General features: G+C 34.5%; 1 pseudogene; it reads left to right on the forward strand.

Moving 5' to 3' along the window:
- The first annotated feature begins 3,301 nt into the window (after positions 1–3,301).
- LOC139040912 (olfactory receptor 5W2-like) lies at positions 3,302–6,573 on the forward strand (annotated as a pseudogene).
- The last annotated feature ends 7,933 nt before the right edge of the window (positions 6,574–14,506 follow it).

Here is a 14,506-nt window from a genome sequence, read left to right on the forward strand (position 1 = left end):
GGTACCATTATCATGCATTGAACTTATTCAAAATGGCCTAACTCAGGACCATACAACTATTTTCTGAAGGAAAGCGTTTATAAGTAGACAGTTGCCTACATAGCATTACATTTAGGGGCACCAGTGAAGTTGTTTAGATATAGATTTTTTTTCTCATTTGTAGATGTGTTAAATTCCAACCAAGTTACTTTCTTCCGTGATGTAAGAAAGTCATCTTCAATTAAATACAAGTCCCTTTGGAAGGTTAATTATCCAATTGTTAATAACAATGTAGCCAGTAAAGCTCAGGTTTTAATGGAAAGAGGTTGAGGGACATTAGACTAAGTGGTCTGCATGAACAGTCATGTGTAGGAAGTTAAATTTAGCTCCTAACTCAACAGAGTGTAATCTAAAGAGATTTGTCATCCTTGTACACAGAGACGCCCTTGATGAGAAAATGAGTTTGGAAAGAAATCAGAATAAAGTGGCTAGAGACAAATCTCCTTCCTTTTATATGCTCCAGGGAAGTAGATAATGGTAGTAAAGCTCTTGGGTAACACAAACGCATGACGTCTTGAGTTTAATCATGAAAAATTAGTGCAATTACTTAATTTGAATTGGTCTCCACAATATGTCTTACAGGAGTAGATTTGATATATTTGTATCAGCATTATCATACAAACAATGACAATAAAATATACAAAGGAGTTCTGATGCATCACTAAGGAGACATGTTCCCCAAATCAATAGTAATTTATTTAAATGATTTTAGACTAAAATGTGGTCTAGCTTTATTAGGAACCATTAAAAAAGGCAATGTCCCTCTCTAGTGCCAGGTGAGGTTTTAGAAAAAACAATTTATCTGCGGTATTTGGGGACATATACTGGCTTATGCCCATCACTTCACAAATTAGTTTTTGTACACAGGTACTTTGTATTTGTTTGTTTTGTGGTAAAGAAAAAGATATTAACTATAATAAGGCAGAATATACAGTAAGAATACATTATGTTATAATCTACAGTTGAATTTAATCAACACATAGAAATTTGTCCCCGTCAGTATCCTGCAATGATTCACATATTATAAAATATCACTCAGTACATGGTCAATAAAGAAAGCATCCCCCAAGGCCACCACAATGTTCAAATTCTGGGGCACCATTTTACTTATTTTCTACATGCTTCCTGAATTTGTGCAATGCAGCAACCCATTGCTCACCAAAACTGATAATGATGAAGTGTCCAGCTAAAGTGGATAAAATAGGTTATGTTTTAAAGTGGAAGCTCTTCCAATTATTCCCTTCTGCTCTCCATCACTGGTGGAATATTACCTTGGTTTAGAAGTGGGACTTGGGTGACCTCTCCGTTCCCTTAAAACTCTAAGAATCGGTGGGTCATTATTTTACCATAAATACTTTATAGCATTTCATGAGAGTTGCCAAGATTTTTTTTTAAAACAGTTTGTTTTTTAATTGAGATATAATAGACATATAACATTGTGTAAGTTTAAGGTGTGCTATGTACGGGAGGAAGAGATATTTCTTTACCTTTTTAACTTCTTCTGACTGGTCTAAGAATTAAATTGATGTGAGATAGAATAACAGGAGAAAATTGACAAAATTTGATAACATATATATATGGGAGAAATCCTGGAAAAGTAAGTAACTTGACAAAATGGCTGATGCCATCACCTTAAATACCATCTTCAGCTAGAGACAAAGGAAAATGTTGAGGGTAGCAGTTTGGTTATTCAAAGGGGAGGAAAGCAATTCACATGGGTAAGGAAAAGCAAATGTTTGCCATGTCTTGCATAGACAATGGGATATGGGGACAACTTTGATCAAATGGGCCTTGATGGATAGATTTCTCTATATCTGTCATACCAGGTTCACCCTATACTACAATTAATTGTGGTATTAGCTCCTTCTTGGAACAGACCTTCTGTCTTAAATTCTTTTAGGCAGTTCATGGGGAGATGGAAGTTTCTTCCTGAGTTTTTTTGTTTTTAAAAATAATCAAGCCAAAGAGACACATTTTGGGGTAGAAAATTCTACTGCCCTACAATTATGTGTTGATTTGATACATTTATATATTGCAATATGATTACCACCATATTATGAGCTACCACTTTCATCATATCACACAATTATCATTTGTTTTCTGTGGTGTGAACCTTTAAGATCTAGTCTCTTAGCAAGTTTGTAGGATATAATACAGTATTATTAACTATAATCATTATGCTGTGAGTTAGACCTCCAGAACTTATTCATCTTATGACTGCACATTTTTACCCTTTGAACAAGCTCTACTCAATTCCCCACAGCCCACCCCTGTTAACCACCATTCTAGTCTCTGTCTGTATGAGTTTGGGTGTTTTAGATTCCACGTATAAGAGATATCATTCAGTATTTGTCTTTTTCTGTCTAACATCTCATTTAGCATAATGCCTTCGAGCTCTTTACACTGTAGCTGGAACCTATTAAGAGCAAGTTTTTTGGAGTAGAAAAATATAATGCCTATGAAACTCCATAAGTTTAGTGATTACTTCTGATCTCACTTTTCTTGTCTCTATAATTAAGTTGTATTGTCTCTAACAATTTAGGAAACACAAGATAACATTTGAAATATGATATATCTGGAGATAAGTTAAATAATGTAAGGAAAAGACAAAATGTTAGAACTCAACAATGGTCTATATTTAAATCCATACCTTACAAATCTAGTGCTGAATGAAGAAGTGCTTAAAAAACACATTTATAGAAGGAGAGTAGGGACATTTTATAGGAAGAATGATGAGAAAACAGGATTTAGACTTCTGTCCCAATGAAAGAGTCCAATCATGTCAGGGATCGACATGGTTGACCAATATTCCAGGAGGGTAGACTATTATCTTGGTAGCTGTATGGGAGGATTTCAGTAAATGCAAAATTCACTCTTTAATACCTTCCAATTTTCAAAGTACTACACAAAAGTATTTTGGAACTAAAGAGACTTTTTTTGCCGCCTTTTCTCTGAAAGCATAATCTCAACATGTGTTTTTTTTTTTTATAAAAGGTTACCTTTGGGTATATTACTATATTAGCAGAAAGTGCCTCAAAGATTGTTTATTTCTACTCTTTGTTGAATATCCACCAGTATAACAATGGGGGACTATTTAACAATACAAAGGTACTGAGTCATTACTTATGCAAATAGTTATACTAAGGATTGTGGGAATGTAGAAAGTCACAAATATAAATAAAATTCATAATTCAATAAAGAATGTACTAGGTGTAGTGGATGGAATACAGTCAAAAAAATCATTGAAATGAGAGTGATTGACATGTACTTGAGGGAAAAGAATCAGGTAAGTACTAATGAAAGAAGTAATACATAAGGTTGCCAAATTTATTAATGGGAGGTGAATGAGATTGCTTCAGAAATGGAAGGCACGGTATGACAAATAAAAGGAGATGTAAATCATGTAAGTATAGGATCTTTGATCATTATTTAACATCTAGTTTTACTGGTGGAGGGTGAAGATTCCTGGCAGCCATGAAATATTACAGTCTTAACCTAAAAATAAAGGGTCAAATGAGAAACGGAGAGGCATTTATCTTGGAATCAAAAAAATGCAATTCAGGGAGCATCGCCGTAGGTAGAAACTCAAATAATGTTCTGATTACAGGATAGGGGTTCAGGGTTTTCTTGGCAAGAAGATGAGGTAAGTTGTACTAAAGAAGAGTTCATTGGAGCTAGATGAGGTGAGGCTAGATTTGTACATCATTGATTGGTTAGCAATTTGGTTATTAGCAAAGTCCAATTTCATCAGTCCTTACAAACAGAATATTTTTGCCCTTACTGATTTCTTGGAATGCTAGGGAATTGGTCCAGTTTGGAAGATAAAGAAATAACATGCACAAGGCAATTCCTCTGAAATGCTGGCTCAGGCTCTGTTTGAATATGGCTCCACTCAAGTCCTCTTTCACAGCATTATAATAAATTCTGATAAATTTTATCATTGATGAATTTGGTGTAAAAATGAAGACTTAAAAGTTCAGCCTTTGCTAAAGTTGTTGCACCATTCACAGGAGAAAACACAGAACCAGAAATCTAGTTGATTACATTCTCATAACACAGAAGAGTGAAGGCAGAGGGTTTAGAGATTTAAGTCTCAACAGTCACCAGGCAGAAATAAAACACAATCTGCCTATTGTTCATTTACCAGAGATAAGAACAGAAAGTCTTACTCACTTCAGGTAGGGTTTCAAATGGATACGTTTAAAGAATATGAGGGGAAAACCTTATTATTTTGAAAAATTAGCAATTTTAAGTATTAAGGAATTTGGAAATGAATCATTTTATACCTGCTTACTTTGTTAAACTCTGTAACTGAATAGCCAAACAATAATATTTCTTTGTTAGACCTTCATGAAATTTATTGACCTCATTTATCAGGTGAATAAGGTTAAAGATTTTTACTAATATTTTAATCAAGAACTATAAGTAAATCATTACTTTGTATCACTGTGCAAGTGATATTGTATATGTAAGTTTAAGATTTTTTTGTCTTTTTCAAATAATAGAGATAACACATTATGAATACTAATATATGTAAATCCGGGTCCAAATGGACTGTAAGCCATAATATTTAAGTCCAGAAAAAAAATCAGATCACCATCCACACTCAGATTTTCATATATCAACATACACACACACAATCATAATTCATACTTAAAGAAAAGACGGAATCCTACTTATCAGGGTCATTCATTTTCCCTCCTCCCATTATTATTTGAATGCAAAAGTCAACTTAAAATCCAAAGAGATGCAAATTTGTGCAGTATAGCCTATTTTTTCCACTTTTTGTTTTTGAGGAAGATTTGCCCTGAGCTAACATCTGTGCCAGTCTTCCTCTACTTTGCATGTGGGACCCTGCCACAGCATGGCTGATGAGTGGAGTAGGTCTGCACCTGGGATCCAAACCCGTGAACCCTGGGCCACTGACATAGAGTGTGTGAACCTTAACCACTTGGCCACAGTGCCAGTCCCCCACTTCTTTTTATCACTTCTCTTTGACTTGTCAGGGGATTTGTCTTTTGGCAAAGGTCAGTCATCCAAATGGGTTATAAACGCTCTAGCAAACAGGTAGGGAAGAGTGATAGAATAGTTCAATAAAATGTCTTTCATGTTTCAGTAAACACTAAAGATGCCATACACCAGAAACAATACCATTAAAATTCTCATTTAGTAACTTATATGTAATATCATTGTCAGTGATAAAATCAATTCTATTTTTTGAGTAACGCAATAAATGTGATCCTTTTTGTCAAATATGTACTGCCCAGTATCTTCTGGCCATTTCTAACTAACTTTGTTTATTCTTTTATACTATTTTGGATCTAAAATGAGCTTTCACTTTATTCAAATCTACTACTTGGCATTGGGTGACAGAAGCCAAGATGAATCACATGTTTCAGGAATGATACATATATACTCAGAATAAAAAATTATCAACATTCTATCCCAGATATTTTTGTTTTTTTCATAAGACAACATCTCTTTAAAAGTCACACGTTCTATTTTCTGATGGTAAGAAAGACAACTTACAGAAACAAATCTGTACTACATAAAAAAATTTTTTTGATCTATCATTTTCTGGATCATTTTTGTCGCATTTTAGAATAAAAACAAAGAAGAATGGCCCAGAAAAAGTTGTTCTTCCTTGACTGAATTCTCTCTTTTGAGAATTACCAATAACCTTGGGATGAAAGTGACCCTATTGACCATGTTTCTGGTTGTTTATCTCATTAATCTCCTAGTAAAACTTGGAGTGGTCATTTTAACTATAATGGGTTCTCAGCTGCACACATCCATGTACTTTTTCCTCAGCCACCTCTTTTGTGTGACCTCTAGTATTCCACAGCAATTGAGCCCCAAGATTCTGGTGGACTTATTTGCCAAGAAAATAAATTCCCGTCATTGGCTTTGCTCTGCAATTCTTCATCTTCTGTATTTTTGCAGATTCTGAGTGTCTACTCCTGGCAATAATGGCATTTGATAGGTACAGGGTCATTAGCAACAACTTACGCTATATACTCAACACGTCCAGCAAGCTGTGCTCCCTATTCATGGCTGGAATGTATCTGGTGGGAATGACAGATGCTTTGATATACACAACATTAACATTCCACTTATGTTTTGTGGGTAAATGAGATTAACCATTTCTTCTGTTATATCCCTCCTCTCCTATTTCTCTCTTGCTCAGATACTCAGGTCAATGAATTAGTGATATTTAACCTTTCGGCTTCGTTGAGCTGAGCACCATTTCAGGTGTTCTTGTCTCTTATTGGTATATTATCCTATCAGTCTTGAAGCTCCACTCTACTGAGGAGAGGTTCAAAGCTTTTTCTACCTGCACCTCTGACTTGACTGCTGTTGTAATTTTCCAGAGAACTATGCTCTTCTTTCTCCCTGGATCAAAACAAAATGACCTAATTGTTTTACATCCTTGTGATTCTGATGTTAAATACACTGATTTATAACCTACAGAGCAAGCATGTGAAAGAGTCCCTAAGAAAACTAAAATATAAAATTTGGTTTGTAAGTAAATAGGTGTATACTATTAATAAACACGTATTTGTATACATATAGACCCACAAACATACCCTTGTGTTTTTCAAATAATTTAAGTTATACTATAACATTGTTTCAAACACCTTAATGAATACAATAAGTATTTTACTAAGCATATTGATACCAATATTTTGGAGATTCCTAAATATGCTATAATTTATTATATGCCTTCAATTTAAATAAGGTGCTCTCTATTTTTGGAAAACTTTCCAATCTCCATTTTAGTGTGCCAATTTTTCATGTGTTTGATGTTTGCTTTATGTGTTAATTTAATTATTATAAGAGCTATTAGAGTTTATAATGCACCTGTTATGAGTGCAAATGATTTGTATTTGATGGTGAATCTAGTAGTTTCTTTACTAATAATACCATAAGGTAGTGGAAATGGAAAACATTAATTAATGAATCCTACAAGTAATTTATAATAAACTGTACATGACCCAGAAGTAAAATGGCAAGATACTCTATGTTCAAGCAAAATGTCTCAACCTAGTGTGCAATAAAGAAAATATCCTTTAAAATTCAGTTTCAGATCTAAACAATGAACACAGATAAAAAGGATTCTAGACAGAGAGGCTGGGAATTAGAGATCTTGAAGTGGGCAGACAACACCTTCTTTGAGGATATGAAGTCCAACATGGGAAGGCTAGAGAGCGGAGTGGAGGGTCCTGATAAAATACATCCTTGAGTTGAAATTCTCAACTCAGTCACTTCCACTCAGCTTTCCTTCCCCTTTTCCCCCTTCTTAGTCCTGGTGAAATGTTCTATTTGTGGTTTATTAATAATATTTACCTCAAAGCATCGTTTTTATCTCATTCTGTTGATTAGACCATTGACTCCAATATGAGACTGTAAGCATTGTTGCTCAAGGCTGAGTGTATCATCCCTGTTAATCCAGTACCTGCAATGTATCCGGAACACAAAATGGAAAAACAAATAGAGAATAAAAACTGCATGCTCAACATTTTTCACTGTTTATTAGATATCGGTCAGAACAAATTAAGTGAGCAATATGATATGTATCCTGTGTATATATATTATAGCTTTTAAGAAAGTACATAAAGTGATTGTGGATGCTAAAGTAATAAATCTATAGACATTTTAATTACCCAGGGAGTAAAAAGCATTCATATGCTTACTTCTTGATGTGCTCTGCTTCATCTGTCTTTCCTTAAGATTTCTGATGTCAAAGCACTGGAAGCAGCTTGTGCAGAAAACATAGCTACATATCTGGAGGACCACACAAGATTCAATAACATTCTTACTTATCCATCAGAATTGCACCCCTTAGGGAATTATAAATACCCTGTGTGAAAGCACTTCAAAATGGAAGTAAAGACCAAGAGACTCCTCTGCTATTCAAGGTGGTATTTGTGGGATATAGTGACAAATTAGGGGAAAACATAGTCGTTGAAAAAATCTATGGTTAATGATATCATATAAAAATTGTTGTAAGGGTTTCTACCTATGCCATATTTTCTCAATTTACTGATACACTTTTGTGAATCTTTCTTAATAGCAGCAACATGGTAGAAAACATTGTTTAAAATATATTAAAGTCTAAACAAAAGTTCAGTGGATTGCCACTGATTCAGAAGCTATATCCATGACATCTCCGATTAATATGATATTTGATAGTAATATCATGTAAAGATCAAAGTGATCTGCTTATTTTCCCCTTTAATCACATCTAATAAGTATGAACAAGAAGGGAATTTTAAAACCAGTAAATGAGGTATCAAAAGCTCAGTAAATGTATGTCTAAAAATAGGAAAAAACAATTTGATTAATTGTTGACTCTATGTTCCTGAATTTATGCAATTAGAGTTTGAAAAGTCATTTACTGGAATATTGCATAGTAGATTCATGGAGTGGCAGAAAACTCTCCCCTTTTTCCCTTCTAGGTTCTTTGGCTGATGTAATAATTAAATTGACATAAGATAGGTTAACTGGAGAAAAACAAATCTCATACCTATGGAATCCCCAAAGACACAAAACCCAAAGACAGTCAAGCAATTGAGATTTATATGCCATCCTGAGCTGAGGAGAAGGTGGTAGGGGACTTGGGGTTCAAAGAGGGGAAGACAATTCACAGGTAGATGAGAAGAGCAAGTGTTTTGTACACGAATGTTTGCCATGCCATGCAGAGAAATCTTTCTGATCAAAAGTTATCTTTGGTATTACCTCTCTCCCGGTTCAGATCCTCTATCTAAATTCTTCTAGGCAGTACAGGAAAGGTAAACAACACTCCTTAGTGTATTGGGTCTTGCTTGTTTTCAACTTGAAATAATCCACACTCCAAAGTGGCATATTTTGTGGTCATGTATTCTACTCCCCCTTATTCATGGCTAAACAGGAACTTGGAGCCAATGGCCTGAACAAACTGTTCCATGTTGGGATTCTACAGAAATAGGGAAAATAGAATGTCAAAACCTTTGGTCTATTCTAGATCATCTACTTCAATTCTCACCATTTTTGTCCACTCTCTGCATTATTACATCACAGTGTTCTCACACTTCCACCAGGGACTGAAGGAAACTGTTATTGTCCAAATAGATTGCCAATAAATGTATGAAGTGGGTTGATATAATACACATGTTTCTATATCTGGACTCCTTTCCTTTAGACTTGGCGCTGAAATCTGTCTCTAAAGATAATAATGACATAGTGATGATACACTAGGGTCCTACATCCAAATACAACATCATGTAACACTGTGGACAGATAGATGCATACTGGTGGTAGGCTGTATGACTACATTTGTTAGAATGTAGCAGTAGTAAGCTCAGTGACTTTGTATATAGGATGCTGCATGTTAAAGCCAGAGGCAATAACTTTTAACCTCTTTGGAAAATCCTCTCTAGAAATACGCTATGAACCAGGTGTCCTACACAACTCTAAAAACTGTGGTGTTTCACATATCACTCTTCCTTGCTAGACCTCAGCCCCCTTCTGTAAAGGAGGGCCTCACACTACAGTATCTCTAAGGTCCTTTCCCATTGCCAATATCTGTCCCTACATCTATGATTCTCCTGCTCTGTAAACCTAGCCCCACTATTGGAGATATTTAAAAACAAACAAACAAACAAAACTAAGAGTGACTTCATCTTCATGCAAAAGAATTGCATTGTATCTCTAGACTGATTTGATCTGAATCACAATAGTGATATCAGGTATAGGTGTGAGCTGTGGAACATGAAATGCTTTTAAGACAACTCTTCTAACTTGCCTCCCTTTCTGCATTAAGACATTAACAGACACTTCAGAGAAATCTTTATACAGTTATTACCATTCAGGTAAATAAAAATTAAAATCTCAATGCTGTACCATGACTTACCTAAAGAGTAGCTAAAATGAAAAAGATTCACAATATTAATGTCAAGTACTTGTGTGAATGTGGAACAAATTCAGCTCTCACACACTGATGACACTTAACTTTGTAAAATTGTATGGCAGTATCTATTATAGCTGGCCCTAAAATTTCATTTCTAGTTTTATATCAAATAAAAATGAGTGAGTATGTACACCAAAGCTTGTACAAAAATGTATCATTATTTGGAATTTGGCAAATTATTGTATCTTTGTTAATGGGGACACTACTCAGCAAAGAGAATGAATGAATTATCACCACATGCAACAGCATGGAGGAATTTCTTACGCATAATAACAAGTAAAAACATCCAGACATTTGGGCCGGCTCCATGGCTGAGGGATTAAGTTTGTGCACTCCACTGCAGCAGCCTAGGATTCTGCGGTTCGGATCCTGGGTGTGGACATGGCACCGCTCATCAAGCCATGCTGAGGCGGCATCCCACACACCAAAACTAGAAGGATCCACAACTAAAAATATATACAACTATGTACCAGGGGCCTTTGGGGAGAAAGAGGAAAAATAAAATCTTTAAAAAAAAAAAGAGTCCAGACATAAAAGTGTTGATGAATATAATTCATAATCAATCTATAAATCAAAATTGGGGTGAGTTTACTATGAGCCAATTTGACGACTATAGCCCAGGAGAGCTTATTTTTTCCACTAAGGAAGAAGAAGTTTATACAGACTGGTTATATACCACCTTAGAACAGAGAACATAAATCACATATTCAAAAATATCTCTTTTACTACCGTCACAACAGGCTTTGCAAGCACAGCAGGTCAGTGATCACAAGGTGAGTTAAAGAAATTCATTAATTAATCTTTAGCTTATGGGAAGAGATGCTTATCCTCAGACTCATGCCAATTTGGGGGGAAGCTACATCCCTTTCTTTAAGGGCATCATTCTTTGCTTTGGGACATTGTAGACATTTAAAGCAGATATACAATGCATGCTCAGCAGGCCATGTCAGCACTTTGTGGAAAAAACAAGGTCAGGCCAAATTAGTTTTAAACCAAATGGCTTCCACATATACTCCGATATATCCGTTGCTTGCAAGTTATCCATCAAAAGGACAAAAACTGAAAAGAAAAAAAAAAAAAAGGACAAAAACTGAATGATTTCACTACTATATAGGTTTTTTTTGAAAAAAAATACGTCTAACGTGTGAGTATCCATTTGTATTTTTTTTACTTTAAGATTTGCACCTGAGCTAACATCTGTTGCCTATCTTCTTCTTTTTTATTTATTTTTCTTCTTCTCCCTAAAGCCCCCCAGTACGTAGTTGTATATTCTAGGTGTAGGTCCCTCTGGTTGTGCTACATGGGATGCTCCCTCAGCATGGCTTGATGAACAATGCCATGTCTGCACCCAGGATCCCAACAGGCGAAGCCCTGGGCCGCCTAAGTGGAGCACCACTTGGCTGTGGGGCAGCCCCACTTCTATATTGTTTTTTAAAACATACAGGTCATCTGTCATATTGGACACCAGTTTGTGTTAAGGCCCACAGATAGTCACTGCAATGCTCATTGTGTTCTGTTTTTTGGTCAGGGTTTGGATGCAGAATGTTTTAATTTTCAAAAATTCACTTGCTTTAAAAAAATTGTATATATATAAAATTTAAAAAGTTTTTTTCCAAACATAAAGACTATTTATCTGAGATTATAGGCAGCTGCAGGATTTTATTATTAATTTTCAATCTTTAGTAGTTTCTTGTATACAATACATTTTTAAGATATTCTTGTAAAATTAATAAAGCATACAACTTTCATAGAGTATTTCTTTAAATTATTATCCTTTATATTACTAAAAAATGCTGACTTGCTTATAGGACAAAGATGTTAATAATCCACAGGCACCACTTATCTTGTTTCCTGAAATGGGGAGACTTAGTGAACCTGGTTTTCCTTTGTAGCATTATCATTCATGAACTTATATGATAATGGCATGCCTCAGGGCTGGACAACAATTTTCAGGAAGAAGGAGTTTATAAGTAGTCAGTTGCCTATATACTATTATGTTTAGGGGCATCAAAGATACCATAAAATCTGTAGATACATATTTTTTTCTTACTTGTTTGTTTCGATGTCTTAACTTGTCTCTTAAGTCCCTTCACCCAATTAAAGAAAGCCATTCTCTATTAACACACAAACGCTTTGGGAAGTAATTTAGATTATGAAATTTTCAGCAAGATATTGCTAATCATGCTCCAGATTTAATGGGGTGTGTGTTATAATTCATGGTCTGGAGGGGAAACCATATTTATGAAGATAAACTCTACGTCCTGTCTAAACAAAATCTAGACTGAAGAAATATGCATCCTTGGAGACAGGGAAGACCTGAAGGAAAATGATTATGAAAAGCAATCAGAAGAAGGTGGCCAAGGACCACTCTGCTTCATTCAAATATGCACCAGAGAAATACAGAATGTTAGTGAAGCTCTTAGGTACCACAAGTACATCATTTTCTTACGTTTACTTGATGGAAAATTACTAGCAATTACTTATGTGCTTTGAGATTTGCATCAGCAATATCTCCCACAGGAGACCATTTGATATTTTACTCTCAGGATCATCATACAAAGAATAGCAGTACATTATGAAAAGGCATTAAAAAGTGTCAGAAAAATCACTTTGCTAAAAGTTTAGATACTAATTTAAATGAATTTGCCTGAAGAGTATTCTAGCTTTATAGAAAACAAGGAGAAACTGCATCACAACAAAGACAAACAGGTAAACAAAAATAACTGTAAAACCTATGTTTCTGTTTAATCAAGGTGATTTTTCAGACTATGAAACTACCTGAAGTATCGGAATGCATAAACTGGTACATCTTGCACATTTTACTTTTTTTGTTGTTTATTTACAAAAATTTTTCATCTAGGGGTTTGTAGCAAATAATTAGCTTCATTATGTAAAGATAATGTATGTAATTATTGTATATTTTTTGATAATTAATCAACTGTAGACATTTAAAGAATACACAGCAGCCTATGCTTGTGAACGTGCAGCAATGATTCACAGACATGAAAACATTTTACTCAATGAATGAACAACACAGATATTATCCCCCAAAGCGGTCAGATTGCACAACATCAAAGGACACCAATTTCTTTATTTTCTATTTGCTTCCTGAAATTGTGCAATGTGACCACCCTCCTACTCATTTTCTCTTCATACCAATATTAATTATGTTCCAGTGCATAGCTGTCATTCATAAAACAGATTACTTCCCAATGTGACAACCCTTCTGCCCTCAATACTATTGAGATCCTACCTTGGTTTAGAAGTGGGACTTGAACAGTCTCTAAGTTCTTTCAGAAATCTTGGCATCTACGGATCATTCATTTTGGAAATTTTCAAGTGTCACTTTAACATAAACACACTACACCATTCTATTCCACTATTTAAAGGGGTTATCTTTTAAGAGAAATTTGTTTCATTGATTGTTTTCAGGAATCTGCTATAAACAATTTCTATGGATTCAACAAAATTTAATATCTAATAGACCCTAGAAGTTGACCTATCATCTCTCGGTTTTAATTTCTGTATCATGTAATGAGTTTGTTAGAGACAACTGAGAACATATGTGATAATATAACATACATGATAATATGTGGTGATAATGAAACAGTATAAAATATCTGACTATGATAAAAAGGCCTAATTCTATTTAAGTCAAATCTCTGGCCTTATCAGCCATTTCTTAAAATTTATTTTAAAGAAAGACCTGTCTATGATAAAGTACATAAGTATAGTTTTACTCGTATCAGAGTTTTTATGATATGAAGATTGTATATAAAGCAAGTGGCCATTGACAGAAGATAGACTGAATAAATTGATGTACTTCAATAGAAAGGAAGGCATTGCCTCCATTCATAAAGTTCATTTATGTATATAAAGTATATTCTTCTGACAATTTTTTTTAAAAAAATTAAAAACTCCCTAACAGACAACAAAATATAGTTGTTTCTAGGCAGTGTTATTATGGTCATTTTTTTGCTATATTTACAAAAATCTTTATTTTGTGAATGTGTTTAATGGAAGAGTGTGTGTGTATGTGTGTCTGTGTAAGTGTGTGAACATGAATGGGTTTGCATTTGTTTCCAACATTTTGGAATTAACATGAAATACCTGTATAAGGATTGGTGAGCTGCAAGTAAAGGATTCTTATTTACTATAGTCCTTTTACTGTTTTTAAATAAGTATAACATTGAGCAATAAAGTAGATAGGGACAAAAGTAAGATTTTTAAACAATGTCCTGATTTCTTTCTCTATTACCCAGCCTATAATAAATAACAGATGATAAGCAATATTATTTTATCTGTCCCTTGTTCCTCAGAGATTGACTGTTTATCATGCAGGGACCAGACACAGAGATATATAATCGAGGTCAGCCAGGAGACAATGCTGAACCCTCCTGCAGACAGAACTGCATGCAACAAAGAAGTCAGCAGATCTGAGTGAGGTACAACATTTATTGCTGTGTTTCTGATTTATAATTTATATATATTTTTAGTACTTTTATCCTTTTTTGACTG

Source organism: Equus asinus, chromosome 17, assembly GCF_041296235.1.
Source record: "Equus asinus isolate D_3611 breed Donkey chromosome 17, EquAss-T2T_v2, whole genome shotgun sequence".
Lineage (NCBI taxonomy): Eukaryota > Metazoa > Chordata > Mammalia > Perissodactyla > Equidae > Equus > Equus asinus.